General features: G+C 37.3%; 1 long non-coding RNA gene across 1 annotated transcript in view; it reads left to right on the forward strand.

Moving 5' to 3' along the window:
* The window catches only part of LOC139828360 (uncharacterized), a 73,273-nt gene that overhangs the window by 15,443 nt on the left and 41,667 nt on the right, over positions 1–16,163 (forward strand). Inside the window, exon 2 of the long non-coding RNA XR_011739873.1 lies at positions 16,035–16,085. This is a non-coding gene — a long non-coding RNA (uncharacterized lncRNA). The remainder of the gene's footprint in view (positions 1–16,034; positions 16,086–16,163) is intronic.

Below are 16,163 nucleotides of genomic sequence, written 5' to 3' on the forward strand. Positions count from 1 at the left end.
CAGAGTCACTGCCAGACCTCCCTCTGTACAGTCTCTGAATACTAAAAGAACATTTGCATTTGGGTTCTAGTGGACGTTTTTTTAAATGTATTAACAGTGCTATGTTCTTTTTCAGTCACCTATGTGACAGAATCACATGAAGATCGCTCTTTTTAAGCTGGAAAAGTTATACAGCCCTCCTTAGGAAAAAGAAAAAAAAAAAGTGAGCAGGTAGGGAAAGAAGCCTGTGTTTGAAACTGAAGGAAAGAATGCAGCATTCTCATTCTTCCTTGTAAATTAATTTTATTGCACCTAAATCAAAATGTCAGCATGTACTTTACTTGCAGTTACTTTCATATACTGTATATTATGCAGCTGTGATTTCATGCGGCATTTCAAAAACACATTCCCACAAAGTGTATTTCTAAATAGGAGAAAATGTCACAATTGTTTCACCTGAAGACATGGGTAACACCTCTGGCCTAATGTCTTTCTAAACCATTCTAGCATACAAATTGCTGTACAATTCCATAACAGCAAACAGTAACAGAAATTTCAGAAAAAGTTGCAAGAAAGCCTGAAATGCTTTCTGGGTAGACAAAGAGTGTTTCTTCCTTCTCATCAGATAGATATGTCCTAGAATATGAAAATAACCTCGTTTTTTTTTTTTAATATATCCTATTTCTATAGATGTTACTTTTAAAAACAGCTCTTGCCTGTTGCATTGTCGCTGGAATTTTCAGATAGGTCTTGGAGACCTTGATCGTTTGTGGCTATGAATTTCCATGAATCAGGCCTACATTATCGTGAACAGGACCTCACAGATGCATGTGGCATTTTGTGAAAGAATTGATAGGTGTGGGATGCTATGATGTTTCATTGGCATAGTATTTTAAAAACCTGCATAATGTATTTCCTCAATAGTTCCAAGTGTGAGACCATTAAACCTATATAATATAGCATTAGAGTAAACAATCATATTACTTTTACATTTTTGCAGTATAAAACATGAAAACAGCACATATGCATGCAATTATAGGCATATGGAGGCTAGCTATTTATGTGTGAAATTTGGTAGCTTGTACATGTACAGTATTTTTACTATTGGTCTACCAGAGAATGTTGGTCTATGTGACTGAAAGGTCACTACATTTATATTTACGCTACAGAATGTATCAGGTTTGGGTAATTATGATATCATATCAGATACCACTCTTTTCAAAAGTACTATAATACGTATTTTCGTGGCACGGTCATCAATTTGCATTTAGAGAGTTTTTAAGTTAGGCATTGCTGAGGTTTTCCTTTCAAGTGCCTGGGTGCTGCTAGACACTGCAGGTGCTTTACAACCCGATCTCACCCTTCCATGGACCTACCAAGCACTGCAGGGCGCAATCATGTTCCACTGGCTCCAGAGTAATCATTCAGAGAACAACGGCAGATGCAACAGGGGACACAATAAAGGAGCTTACACAGGGCCTACTTTAAAACCTCCATTGAGTTAAAAATTGTGACATGAGGGCACAATGGTATTTAAGCACCTGGCTGACTTTGTGTTTAAAAAAAAGACATAAATAACACCTAGCTGAGAAAATGGTTAATCCAGACAAATTGTGAATTGAGCGCTACCTGCAGATGAACACGCACCATTAAATCTGAAAGCAGGCTTTCCATCCTAAACTCATTTCCTAATCCTGTAAAAATGTGTTTCGGTAACATCTCAGTACAAAATGGGCAGCATTTAAGTTCTGCAGCCAGTTTCAAAGACTGTTGCTTTTACCTGTGCCAAAAGTAACATTTTTAGAAGTCAAAAGTTGTAGCAGAGATATATCTAATGTAATGTTTATATTATGCAATGGCTAGATAAAGTTTCTTAAAACTACCTCTTCTGCTCCAAAAGAATGCCACTGCATTATGTAGCTACCTTAATGTTCATCCTGTTATATTGCTGGTTGCCATGGCAATATCCTCCTAGGTATTTGTAAGGTCACAAAAAGAAGAGCTAACCCTCTTACTCCCAGAATAACTAATGCAGCTCTGTTACTGGCTTGATGTAAATAGTCTCAGGTGACAGCAAACTGTACATATAGTCAATTACAACTGCTCAAAGGAAATGATTTGTTGTAAGAGCCACTGTTCAACCTCGGTGACATCAATGTTTCTATGGCAACAGTTGCCTCTTGCACTGCTTAGAATTGAGTATTGATCAAACTCCGGCCGGCACTATTTCAGACTTGCTACTTTTCTGTGTGGCAATTTACAATAGGAACTCATAACATCACTGTATATTTCAAGCCCCAAGGAACCAATTTAGCAGACAGTTACAGTAGAATATTAGCAGAGGTCAATAATGGAAGTCTGATTATAGTCCTAGGACAATTATTCAATGCTTTTGTTGTCTGCCCTTTCAGCATTCCACCAGCTATTAAAATTTTCAAATAATAATATTCATCCCCAAAGAAGCTGCTGAATTCATTCATCTTCTATTTTAAACTTTATTTTTCATTGTTATGTTACCTATCAATAAAATTATTCAGCTATATTAGCCAAGCTCTGACCTCTCAGAGGTAAATAACTATTGATCAAGAAGCGGAGCTCTGGTGGTGCACTGCAGGGTTTCCATTAATGGTCTCATTGGCCCAGCAGATAAGGTGATTCTGCAGGAAAGCAGCAAACAGCCCAGGGCTGTTCCCTTGGGCACAGCGCTGCTCTGCGCAGAGCGCGATGGGCTCCTCACCCCTTCTGCCAGCAGCGACACAAAAGAGCCCCCGCAAAATGCCTGTGCTCCAGAAACGGTGCTAAGAGCTGTTCTACACCTCACACACACTCCCTGCCTCAGGGCACTCTCTCCTTTCAGAGAGGATGAGGAAAGTTTTCATGTCACCTGCTTTCCTGTATGAGAACAGATAAGGCATGATTTTTCTGTGTGTGTGTGTGTGTGTGTGTGTGCGTGCGTGTGTTAAATGGCAAAAATGGCCAATCTCAGGATTAATTAAGGATTTGTGATGAGTAATAGTGTTGCAAATGTGAAGAGAATGACGTTACTTCAAGAATGTTTCTTCTTCATTTGTTGTGAAGGGTTGCACACTGAAGAGATTACTTGCTTCTTAATTTTAAAAATGTCACATGCAACAGCCTATGATTTGTCACTACTTTTGCTCCTACAGTAATTTTCTTTTATGCTTGAAATAGGAAAATGAACTAAAATTTTCTGTTTTGTTTACAATAATAAAGAATTTACTATGTTTGATTTGTCTAACTGGATCTATTGACAGGTGTTTGCAGAATTAGCCTATCCATTAACACGATGCACTTTAAAAAACACTTTCCTGTACCTCCCCACTATTTGCAAAATGAGATCTTAATGGGAAGCAAAGTTTGTCTTCTGTTCTTCCACCTAATTTAGTAGGTCAAACCAGAGATTTTAGTTCAGGCCCTTCTCTATGTAAATTGTGCCTCAGATGCACATACATTTTCATTCAAATCAATAGGAGTCAGACATATCAAAGGAGGAAATTATCCCCTTATTGAGTCTTCTTCTCCCGAGTAGATTTATGTAACTCCTACATAGAGATAATGCAGTTAATTACATGCCTCTTCTAGTGCGTCAGTGGGAAAATAGGTTCCAACCATCAGGACTGTTAAGTAAACAAATTCACCAAGAATTGAAAAAATGCCTTTTCTCACCTCCAAAAAGAGTGGGAGAAGCTTCCAAACTCAACAACACCTAAATAAAAAAGGTAGAGAGAATGAAGGCAAAATGAACGGGTCATTTAGGATGATAATAAGACTGTCAGTTTGTCACCATTCTCATTTATCTTGTTTGTCATTGTCTCCCCAAAGAGGGCCAAAAAGATCAGGCTATGATGTCACCAGGATATCCCCAGCAGCTTCCCCAGCTTTTTCCCATTAGGTTCAGGCCATGTTGTTTCCTGTCTCAATGTCTGGCCAAGTTTGGGGCCTGAATGAAACTGGTTTGCTGATACACATTCCAGAGCAGGCAGATGTTATACTGGAACCAGCAGACTGAAAAGAGGTGGAATACTTGTAACTACCTTGTCAGTAGAGGACCAGTTGTAGCAGCCTAAAAGTCTTTAGTGACTCCTCTCTTTTTGCTTAGCAAAGAAAACAAAAAAAGAAGTTGTAAGTGCCTTTCAAGTCTAGTATTGATCAAGGCTAACAGGAGCTTTCCATTACAGCTGCAAAAGTCACTCAAACACGTTCCTGTTTGATAGAAAACAGTCATATGAGTTGTATGGAAGTGTCTAAGGACACTCAAAATGTGGTAAATAAAATACAGAAATAATTTGTTACTGAACATATTGCAGAAAGTGTAGTGCAGAGACTGCCTCACTGCTTTCTGAAAAAGCAGTGTAAACAATTTGATTTGTAAAACAGCTCTCCTATAGTTTGGGATTTCTCTTTTTTTCGTGTGAATGGGCTATGGCAGCTAAAAACTGCCACAGTGTTCAAGTATATTGCCCATTACTTGCTGGAAACAAAGTGTATTAAGCAGAAGCATCAATGCAGCACAGTTTCTATTTTTTTTTTTTTTTTTTTTTTTTTTTACTTTTGTGGGGTTTTGCTTTATACAACCCTTTCTATTGCAAATTGAAGTAAGTTGTACCATTCCAACTGAAATGATTCTATGATTCACTACACGAGGTTAAAGTGGCTAAAATTACAATGGCTTTGTACTTTACATAGAAAATGGGATAGCAGAAAGACTAAAGAAAAAAAAAGTGACAAATTCTAACACTAGTTCAGGGTTAACACCAGCTGTTTCTTACTGGAACAAAAAGCTATATCAAGGCTGAGTTTTTAGGTTATTTTTCCATTCAGGCATAGTTCTTTTTGGCACCCTGAAATGGACCATGAAATGATCAAGTAAGAAACCGAATTTAGTGAATGTAGGGACAGACTTTCAAAGCAGTTCCATGTGGTTCTGATCAATAAGTACATGGTTTATGTTCTTGACTACAGCATCTTGATTTAGAGAGCTCTCTTGTAGCCTAAGACACAGTATTCCTATATTGGGATGAGCTACGGTGAAACAACATGGAGACCATGAGCTCACCTATCTATCATTTCTCACCAAAGTCTCCAGGTTAAAAATACAACACCTCATCCCTTTTATCTTTCTGTATATCACTGTACAATCGGCAGTACTTTCTTTTCACCAAAACCTACTTGATAGAAATCGTAAAATGTGAAAAAGCAGCAAGTCTTTCATGTTGCAGAAATATAAAACACATCAATTCCAGCCTTCATGTGAGCCAATCATCCAGCTGGAAGATACAAACTGTCAGAAGTGCTTTAGACTGCTTCTTGATGGTTTTGAATTTCATTGTGAGCTGACATTACACAATAACCATCGGTATCAGCATCAGAAACTAACGTCAGAGGTTCACCAAGAGACACCACTTCTGGATAAATTAAACTACCCACATGCTAGCAGTTTTATATTTGTGGTATTCAGTCCTGTTCACCAACTAGAAAGAAATAGTTTTACACTGAAAACAAAATCTGAGTTCATATTAGAAAGAGAGAAACCCTAACAGGTACAGCTGTGGAAGGATACACTTTCCACTTGAACAGCCATGCAAGAGAAGCAGTCAATCCTCTATTGTTTTACAATAAAGGTGACTCTTTACTCTGCATTTCAAGCCAGTATAACAGAGATGGACTTTTACCCTTTCAGCCTGTGCAACACAAGCACTATTCTTCTCACCTCTGAGCAGTTTAGAGAAACAGCATTTAAACGTCTGATAAAGAAATAAAGACCTGAACGTCTCTTATATGTTTGCTTGATGATGTATCAGAAAGGCAATATCCTCAACAGCAATAAATCAGAACATCCAACAGAATCAGAAGTTACCTTTGAAACATATTCCAAAACTTCAGCTTACAGAAAAGAAATAAGCAACATAACAAGGGAGCTTTTATATGCAACTATCAAGAAATATGAAATGGGATCTTATGAGCATAGTTGTCAATATCAGACTTCAAATATAGCTGTATCTTGAATTTCTACTGGAAGTTCAACAGATGTCAATTCCCTTGCAATTAACTGCTTATCATAGTACAAGGAAGCAAAAGAAACTGTTGTACCACACATTTATTTTCAAGCATTGTCCTTTTAAATGCTTATGTATTAAACAAACAAACAAACAAACCCAAACCCACAAACATTACGCCACTGCATCTCAGGAAAAAAGAGAGAATCTTGTTGAAGCCTGCCTTATAATCATTCAAGAATAAGCCTTCCCAACGCAAAAGCAATATAAAAACTCACAATTGAAATAACATCATTACTGAATTGTTTTAAGACCAGGGCTGGGGGGTGTGTGTGTGTGTGTTTGTGTGTATGTGGAAGTTTCTTCATCTATAACTAGACACAGTAACAAATTTAAGATGGAAAATCCTTGGGATATTCCATGTATTTGATTTCAAACATATTGTGTTTGTTACAACAAGTCCCTCAGAAATAAAAGCTACAGCTAAGACAATGCAGGTTCTGTAACATTAGAAGCTCCTAAAGGTCCAGCAATCTGAAGACTTTGAGAAAATCTCTGCAAGGCAGTTAGAAAAATCACCCTGATCAACAGATTTTTTTTTCCCCTCAACACTGAACTTGGCAAGGGATTAAGTAGTATCAAGTAGGTTTTTTTAGGGTTTCCAGACAACTTGTTTCTTTTGATTAAGGGATTTGATAAAATAAAATTTAAAACTGAACAAGCTTTCATACGCTAAAACCCCACATTCCTATGTTCCTCACTCTGGCTTTGCTAACATGGGTTAACACCCAATCCACATATTTCAAGGCCAGAAGGGACCACTGTGATCATCTAGTCTGAAGTGCTGCAAAACAGAGACCATAGCATTTCACAAAGCAATTCCAGTGTCTAGCCAAGTAATTTGTGGTTGAACTAGAGCATATCTTTCAAAAAGTTTGCCAGCAAGCTCTAAAGCATTTGTCGAATTTCACTTGCTTGAGTATGTTCAATTAGCTCACTTGAGTAGGCTTTAGAGTTTTCAGGGTCAAAACACCAGGCAAACAAAACTCAGCTGCCAAAACCCCCAAAGTTTTCCATTATTAGTGAGGGAAGGCATTGTTTTGATTCACAAAGTTCTTGGTCATTCTTGCAAGATAGAAGTTTTCTTGAATTTGATTGGATGTGGAATATTTGAACCTTAAAAAAAATCCATCTCAGCAATGGCAAAATCCTTTGGCTGACCTCACAGGCAAAGGCACACGCACAGATCATAATTTCCACAGATTTTGGAAAGAGGAAACACTTGCCAGACTCTCAAAAGTAATCCTGAAAGTGGGAAAAAAAAAAAGGGGGGGGGGGGAGGGGAGCAAAGAATACTCAACACATCTTTTGTCTTTGGATACACACATACAGCTTCCCCATAAATGAAGGGAAATCTCATTTACCTGCTTAGATCATCATCTAACCCTTTTTCACAGACTGAAACAACTTCATTTTATTCTGAATATTTATCTGCCTTCTCAAACTCTCATTGAAGAGGAAGAATCAAGTTATAAAATAGGTTACATTTCAGATAAACACTTCAGAAATTGAGCACAGTCCCAACTAAGTCTCAGCTCGAAGTATAATGGAGTTTCATTTCATTAAGTCAAGCTCTTACTTCTGTAGAAAAGGTTTCACAATAAACATGTCAACTTTTCCTGAAAGGCAAAATGAGGCCAATTTCTTTATGGAAAGAGTAGAAGCAAAAGAAGTACCAGTAGAATGACAAAGTACTGTAACAAGTCAAAAGATAGAGACAGGTTCTGAGTCTAATCCTGCTACCAGTGTGGAAAATCTCTTCCTTTTCTCCATATGCATTTCCAAAGTTTGTTCTGGAAATCTAATTAAAATTGCAAGCCTAATTGTAAGCTTTCCAGAGCAAATCCTATACTTACTGTGCTTGTTCTTGCATGACATACTAGTAAGTATTAGCACAAATATTTTAATGTTGTTTACTATTATGTGTTAGTGCACCAAGACAGATGAGAACAAAAGTGAGGAGGAAGGTGATAAAACCTTCTGAAATAAGGTAATTTGAAACATCTGAAGGAGTAGAAAGCTAAGATACTAAGAAGAAACAGAAAAGTAGGAAGGAGAAAAAGATGGGGAAAAAAGGAATGGTGTTAAAGACAAAAATGCTGAGTGGAGATTTTAAAATTAAAAAAAAAAAAATAAATTTAACCTTGAAGCCAAATACCAAAATGGTATTTCCTGACAGGGGTCATTTGCAACATGTTGCATCGCTGTGCCACAGCAGTAGGATGGATATTACATAGCTTAAACTTCGAAGACAGTGCTTGGCTTGCCAGTATTGAGCCTGCCTTCGCCTTTATTGCTGAAGGAGGATGTCTTTATTTGCCTAGTGCAGTGCATTACACTCATAAATTCCATGCACTCAGCAAGTCAAATTAATGCTAACCTACAAGATACATTAGGTACAGGTTTAAATCAGTCACTTTTTAAGATATACTGCAACATAGTTTCTACCCAGGTTTGCAATATATTCACCATTCAAAATACCCTGCAAACATTCTTCTAGATGCATTGTCTGTTGAGGCATCTCACCTTTGCCAGCAATGTAAAGATGTAAAGAATACAAGATCTGATTTGTGTTGCTCCATGATCCGTACTGACGAAACCACAGGCTGCAGAACCATTCCAGAGCCATGGGAAAATGCACCCAGCTGAAACTCGTTAGTCACATAATAGTAAAAACTACTACTTTCCAGCATGAGTAGTTTACACTTGGATTATGTGACAATGTGAAATCTTTCCAGGTGATAGCAGAAAGAGAAAAGTTGATTAATTATGTGCAAATCTTTAATCATGTATGGCAAATTACGGTCTACTTAATGGTGACTTGCAAATTTTGTCCGCTTCTCAAATACTCCTATTTTACATAAAGTTAAGCATTTGTGGGCATAATCAATTCTGTGCTATAATGTGTATGTATCAGTTATCAAAAGTAATTTCAAAGTTAACAGACTGATTCCTCTAGTTGCAGAGCAACACCTACTGCAATATTTTTAGATGAGAAAGGGGTAGCAAAGACAAAAGGATAAAAAAATAGCAGGGGAAATTCAGAATACAGAAGTTTCCCTAGAGGGAATGCAGGATGTAGACACATTCCTACAGCATGTGCCACTCCTTTGTCAATATTTACCCAGCAAGTGGAATGATAATGTGCAGTCATTATTAAGCTCAGCCTTCTAAAAGAATAATTTCTGGCTCTTGATACAGTTGCTCTGTGTAAATTATGCCAAGGATTGTGTTTGGATTGTGCCACTGGCATAGTTATTTCAGATCTATGTCTTGTTTCCAGATGGTTCATCTGTTTGTTTCCTTAATATCTTCAAGATTCATTGTGTTTGCCACAAATTTACACATTCTTAATGTTGGTTAGTCAGATAAATCTGATCTTAGACAAAGGATAAAGAGCTAACATCTGTAGGTTTTCATGCTAATGCTAACTTAAAAATTTCCCTAAACATTGAGAGCACAATAAAGTTTTTGAAAGATGAGCCAAACATTAGAGGTTTTCTTGCTCATCAAAGATTGTGGAAAGCAAAACAGATCTGCTCAGTTTTACCAAAAGATTACCTTCAGTGCAGGAAGCCAAGACATGCATGAAGCTAGCCATATTTTTCCTATCAAGTTTCAGGCTTTTGTTCCTATCCTTGAAACAGACGGTATTCATACAACAAGGCAGATTCACATAGTCATCCCTTGTAAGCACTTAGTGGCTTTACTACTGCTTTTCTGCAAAAACAGGTACTGCTTCCATGGACAGGGCAAAAGGGTAGAAAAAAACCCACAGGACTCAACTCCAAACTATGTTTTCATGCTTTCATACTGGAACTCTGTAGTGTCACCATATTTTCCCCTTGTAACTTCCATATATTTCTTACGAGACTGTTCACAACAGACAGAAAAGGATCCATTATTTCCACAAGAGCTTTGCATTTTTATCACATATTTTTAGGCACTGGAGATATTTAAAGTGTCTACTAATAAGGACACCATTGTACTGGCTACTGTCTACGTACAGCTTGGATTCCCAAGGCTCATGGTCTAGTTAGGCAATTGAGACAAATAATTCTTAACCCCAACATACAGGTAAGAAGTGGGCATAGGGAGGTGACATGTTCAGGTCAAAAGAGACTGTAGGAGACATTCAAATGGAGCTTAAGTCTCCTGAGTTCCAGTCCAACGTATCTTCCTTTTTCCTAGGTTGTACTACCAAAGGAATAGAAGTGTGAAAAGTTAAGAGCCTTCTCGGATAGACAGGAATATATTCGGTAAAAATGTAGAAGAAACAGCATAGTCTGAATGCAGAGTTTTGTGTTTCAAAAAAAAAAAATCCTGTTGTTTTACAGAAACTCAGGAGAGGGATTTGCATGGCATAGCTGTTTGTAGAAAACACTGAGCCATAAACTCTGATTATCAAGCCCCCAAGTTTTGTTTGCAGTGTGAAGTGACATTTATCCCAAAGTTGTAGCAATCCCACTCCTATTTCAATATTAACTAGCACTAAATGCTGATGAAGAAACTGAGCTCCATGTCCTGGCCCACAAGTCAGAGAAAGGATTATATTGCAGCAGAGACCAGAGGTTAATAGAGGTCGCTTCATAGAGAACTCCTCACATGCTGCTGCATTTTCATATATAGCTCCAATTCAGCCTTTGCTTATCAAGGTAGTGTCTCAAAATTTTAGCAATCTTCATGTCTTCATGCAATGTGTATTACTTTACGGAACATATACTAGCTATGGATTTCTACTCTGATGCTAGCGGCTCTCATAACTTATTTCCCTCTCGAAGCCCTATTACCTTACAGGCGACACATCTACTTGACAACCTTATTCTCCCTAGAGAAGTGCTACTCAGCAAACTATTCTGCCTGATGTGTAATCTCATAACTTTCCTAAACTTGCTACTAACCAGTTACTTGGTATCCAACCACTCAACCTCCTGTTTAAAAGCAACTGCCACTCCTTATCACCAGCTATTTACCTAAGCAGCAACCCCCAATGGAGAAAATCTAGGCTTCTCCTTACTGCTTTTAACAGAGTTTGAAAGTATTTCCATGACCAGGAAGTCTGGTCTGGTGTGGGAGCAATCAAAGAGGTTGGATGGTTGCTCAGCATTATCCAAGACTTTCTATGCAAGTTGCAAAATGATTATAGTAAAAGTTACCAAACTTACTAGGAAAGGTTTGCTGTAGTAGACATTTTCTGGATAATAAGTCTTGCTCTTCTGGTTATAAGCCACTAGTTTCAGAAGCACATTTTAATTGTTTGGGGAGGGGCTTGCTTGGTTTTGTGCTTATACCTAGAATAGAAGGACTTTGAAGTGGAGCTTGAGAATTATATCATTCCGAACTATTCTTTTCAGGTTAAGTGTTAAAGCCTACCCCGACTGAAGAACTGGAAATCCATGGATAGTTCACGTTCTGCTATTAATCCAAAAGTATAAACAACTTTTGCCAGCTGATCAAGAATCTATGGCCAAGTAGCATATAAAGTCAGCTAGGTTATTTCTGCAACTCCTATATTTTTTCAAATTACTAAATCTCAAGTCTTTTGTTGGAAGCACTTCAGAAAATAAGAAATAACTTAGCTTCTTGGAATCTCCATCTCCCAAGTCATACAAATAGTAGCAAATGTTGGACAGGGTTGTCAAAATTTCTTTCATACTCCTAAAGACCCCTTAGGTTTAACAGACACAACTATGTCTTTGATCTTCTAATGTGGAGTGGTTCTGGAATTTTAGAATCCTGTCAGGTTTGTCAGCTACAACAAAGTCAAAAGCTCCAGCCTAGCTGGAGAAGAGTAAACAGTTATACAAGTTAAGCAAAGAGGCCATACACTTGGGTTTCTGTCATCTCAAAAGCTTCAGTCACCCAGACCAAAACCAAAATGCCACACATTTGCAGAATACTTGTGGAATCTGTGCAAACATAGCTTTTTTTCCCAACAGTATTTTCAGGTCTATTTTTGAGATAAAGAAATAAGGCATAAAAATATCTTCAGCCTTTTAAAACTGCTAAACGTTCCTAGAGCTTATTTGTACATGCATATTATTAATCAGTGACATCATTAAGGGTTGCATATAAAGTTACACTTACAACTAAACTGATAAAGTTTTGGGTCAGTGAATGGGAGGTTAAATCAAGTGCATAGTAAAATAATTCAAGTTACAAAGAAAGCTTTGGACCCAAAACAATGAAAATTAAGCTCTCCCATTCCCCTTTCTTGGGCCTCAAACCCCAGGAATCTTCGCTCTGTACTTGAAAGTCTTTTTTTTTTCAAAGCTTAAAAAAAGAACAAGAACTATTTTTGCAGCCACAGAAGCATGTTCACTCTTCTCCAAACAGTACATTTGCAATCCATCAGTTAACACTCTGTGTTAGATAATGAACCATTAACTCTGTTCACCTGCCCTGTGACGAAAATGACATTGCCACTTGCCACTTGAATAAGGCAACAAAAGAAACAGAGCCCACATATGGTTTTAAATATCTATCTATCAGCTCACAGTGGCACGTCACAGCAAGAAGGCTTAACAAATATGCAAAAAACTGTTGTTTAATGGGGAGAAATACAGTAAAATTTTTATAGTGGGGCAGTAGGTTCTTATAGGCAAAGTAAATTACAAACAGATTTTTCAATGACACTTTAAGACTTGATATTAGATGCTTATATACTGTTCAAAAATTAATTTTGCTTGGAATTTCTGTGAGCATTCCATTATTAATAAAGCAGCAGGACGCAATCCTGGCTGCACTCTCACAACAGCAACACCTGATGGGGAAAAATGCTGCTCCACATAATCCTTGCTTTAAAGGTCTCAGTCCTGCTTTCCTTGCCCAGAAAAGCTCTACCTGGGACTGGGTCCTTATGCCACCTGTAATCAAAAGAATGTCAAAGGCTGGGGAGGAGCTGAATTATTGGTACAACCCTGCAGGTCTTCACTTTACCTGACTCAATGTAATTTAACTTCTATGGCATTGAATTCAACACAACCCTGTCCAATAAAATTAAAATTGAAATTCTCATAGAAACCCATTAGAAAAATGCTAGAGAATAATAATAATAATTTTTTTAAAAGTTTACATAGATACAGAATGGTTCTAAGTTATTTCCTATTTTTTATGTCATGCAAAGATGGTCACTTTACTGAACAAGTGACCTTTTTATCCAACACAGTCTGGCTACTGCATCTTTCCATATCATTTACGTATGTGGCGTGGTTTTGATTTCATGAGGAACGATCAGAATTGGGATATGTTTAACCTACCAATGTCATGTAATCTACATCTATCTTGAATTGCAATTCCTACTACTCATCTCATCTTCAATTTCTATATACCTGAGAGTATTGCAGATCTCACTTTAATTTAGGACACACTGAAGCACATGCTTGATTTTAAAAACATGTTTAAGTGCTTTCACAAATAGACCTGGAATGAGGTGTTCCCAGTGAGGATATGAAATGTAGAGCTAGATACAAAATACAGAAGATTAAAGTGCTTTAGGAAAGCTCGCAGATGGGTGATACTGCGTTGCCCCTGAAAAAACAACACTGCTTGACTGCCCAAGGTTTATGTGACCTGAGTTTTCTTACCTTTTAAATGAAGAGTAAAATGTTCTTTCCTACATTCAGTGAATTAACATCTGTGAAAGGAAAAAATATTTCCATACTGACCCTTAGGTTTACAAGTTAGTAATGAAAATTTTCTGATAAAGTCCATCAGAATAAGAAATTCGGCATACCAAAGACAAATCTCATAGACTAACATTATTATATAGTATATTAAATAATAGAGAAGTCTGTGTACCTTGATTGGCTAACAGATGAAATCTGAATAGTGCCTAATACAACATAATTCATTGTTCAGAATTTATGAGACTCATCATCATTTAATTAACTGTATAAATATTAAAAAACATTTTCTAATAAAATTTTATAATTGTAATAAGACACTCCACTATATGAATTATGGAGTATTAATTTACACCCAGTTCTGTTGAAACTGGGTATGAATGAATAGATCATAATTCACAACTTGTCATGTCCTAGTGCTGAAAATAAAAATGCAGACAAAATAAAATGGAATAATACCTCACAGAGACAAATCAGGTAAAATTCAAGTTATTAATATAATTTACTGCTCCAGCCGTTTATTAACCAGCTTCTCACATATTACATGATGCCTAATCTCACAGTCCCTACACATGGAAAATGTCTGCTTTAGCAGTGATGTGATGGTGATGACTTCAGAGATCTTCCCAGGAACACTAGTAGAGATGCTCAGATATAAGAACTTGGCTGATTAGCTTAATGAACAATTTTTCCTAGTGAAAGGACTCCAAAACAATTGATCTTAACAAGTAATTAGGCTGAGTGACACATTTTCATAAATTCAAATCATAAACTGATTTGTTAAAACTACAATTTAACCAGAATGCTTCAAGAATCTTAGTTGAACCAGACAAATATTTCTGATCAAAAAGGGGAGCAAAAAGAACAGAAAACTCAAAATGTCTTCACAGTTTCTAACTGGAAATTTTTGATTTTTCATTTCAAACTGATGTTTATTTTCGTTTTTTGAACACTTTTTAAAGTGTGTACATGTTAAATAAAATATTTCCATTTGTTCTGTGAGCCAGAATGTCAGGTATTTCCCAGTTCTGGTAACAACATGGAGGTGTTGCTCATGCATATTTAAAACACTCAAAATGCAAAAAGCTTCCAGAGGCTCAACTTGTATGAATTTTAGGGATGCTTGAATTTGAATCGAGGTAAGTCTTGAAATCAAGTATCCACTACTGGAATGGCTGATATTAAGCTCCATATAACTCACAATAAAAAAATAGTGATCCAGTCAGTTTTACTAAAGTTCTCAGTGTTCATCCCTTGTCTATGTGCAAGAAGGAATGTTGGAATGCTGTAAATCCAATACAGAGATTAAGAGGAATTCAAGCTTTATTCTGTTTCTCACTGAGTGCAACCAAAGTACAAGGATTCTCTCTCTGCTCCACATGGGCCACAAGAGAGATATTCTTTCAGATGACATGGACTGTTTGCACAATGCCTGTCAAGTGACCCAAGCATCTGCACTGATGCCCAGTGCCTGGACACAGGGCCATCCCATGGCAGACAGCACATCAGCCACATGGGGAGGGCATTGCCTGTTGAATCATAGATAAGTGTGTTGGGGCCCCTGGGAAAGAAATCAGACTGCAAGAACAATTCACATGCCTTGTAATCCACTTTCTACACATCTGAAGCATTCCAAGAAGGGCCTCACACAACAAGCAATGAATCAAACACCATTTTCCGTTGGACTAGATCAAATCATGACCCATAGACTATTAGAAAAGATGCCATGGACCCAGTTTCTCTGAGCTCCATATTGCACTTCCTCTCCAGTCCATGCTATAGTAGTTCTTATGGCATTACACAGTGGCCTCTGCAAAGTCTCTGAAATAACCGGCACTGCTAACATTTACAGACAACTCTGTGACTACTGTAACTGTAAATCTCTATCCCTCTCACCCGAAGCAAAGAACTTGACTCAAGCTAGAAAACTTGGAGGAAGGGATCACATTAATTCAGCAATAACTCAGTTCTTGCTCAAATGTATCTGAGGTAAGAGGAGAGAGAGCAAGAGGATAGGATGCTATTTCTCAACATTGGCTCTTTGTATTACTACAGTGGCTGAACATCAAGGACGAAATCTTGGCCTTTGCAAAATTAGTGGGAAATTTGCCACTGACTTCAATGGAGCCAAGATTTTACCCTGGGTGAGCACAGTTCCCATATGTGCTTCCATAATGAAAATTAGGAATTATTTGTCTGTTAGCATATGGAATCCATTTATGCATTATGAATAAGATTATTATTTAAAATGGAAATGTAAATTAACTACTATATTCATGCAGGCCTTGCACATATCAAATACAGAACATTGGAACAAGAATCCATTATATTTTCTTCTTTTTATCTCTATTAGATAAGAGTTTCAGAAGTTTGTTGGGGAAGAGACTTACAGGACAAGGGAAAGGTAAGCAGCAACCTATCAAATACTTTGCCAAGTTTCATAACGATACAAGTCGGGTTGTTTGGGTTCTGGATTTCCTGC

The sequence above is a fragment of the Patagioenas fasciata genome, chromosome 7 (genome assembly GCF_037038585.1).
Source record: "Patagioenas fasciata isolate bPatFas1 chromosome 7, bPatFas1.hap1, whole genome shotgun sequence".
Taxonomy (NCBI): domain Eukaryota; kingdom Metazoa; phylum Chordata; class Aves; order Columbiformes; family Columbidae; genus Patagioenas; species Patagioenas fasciata.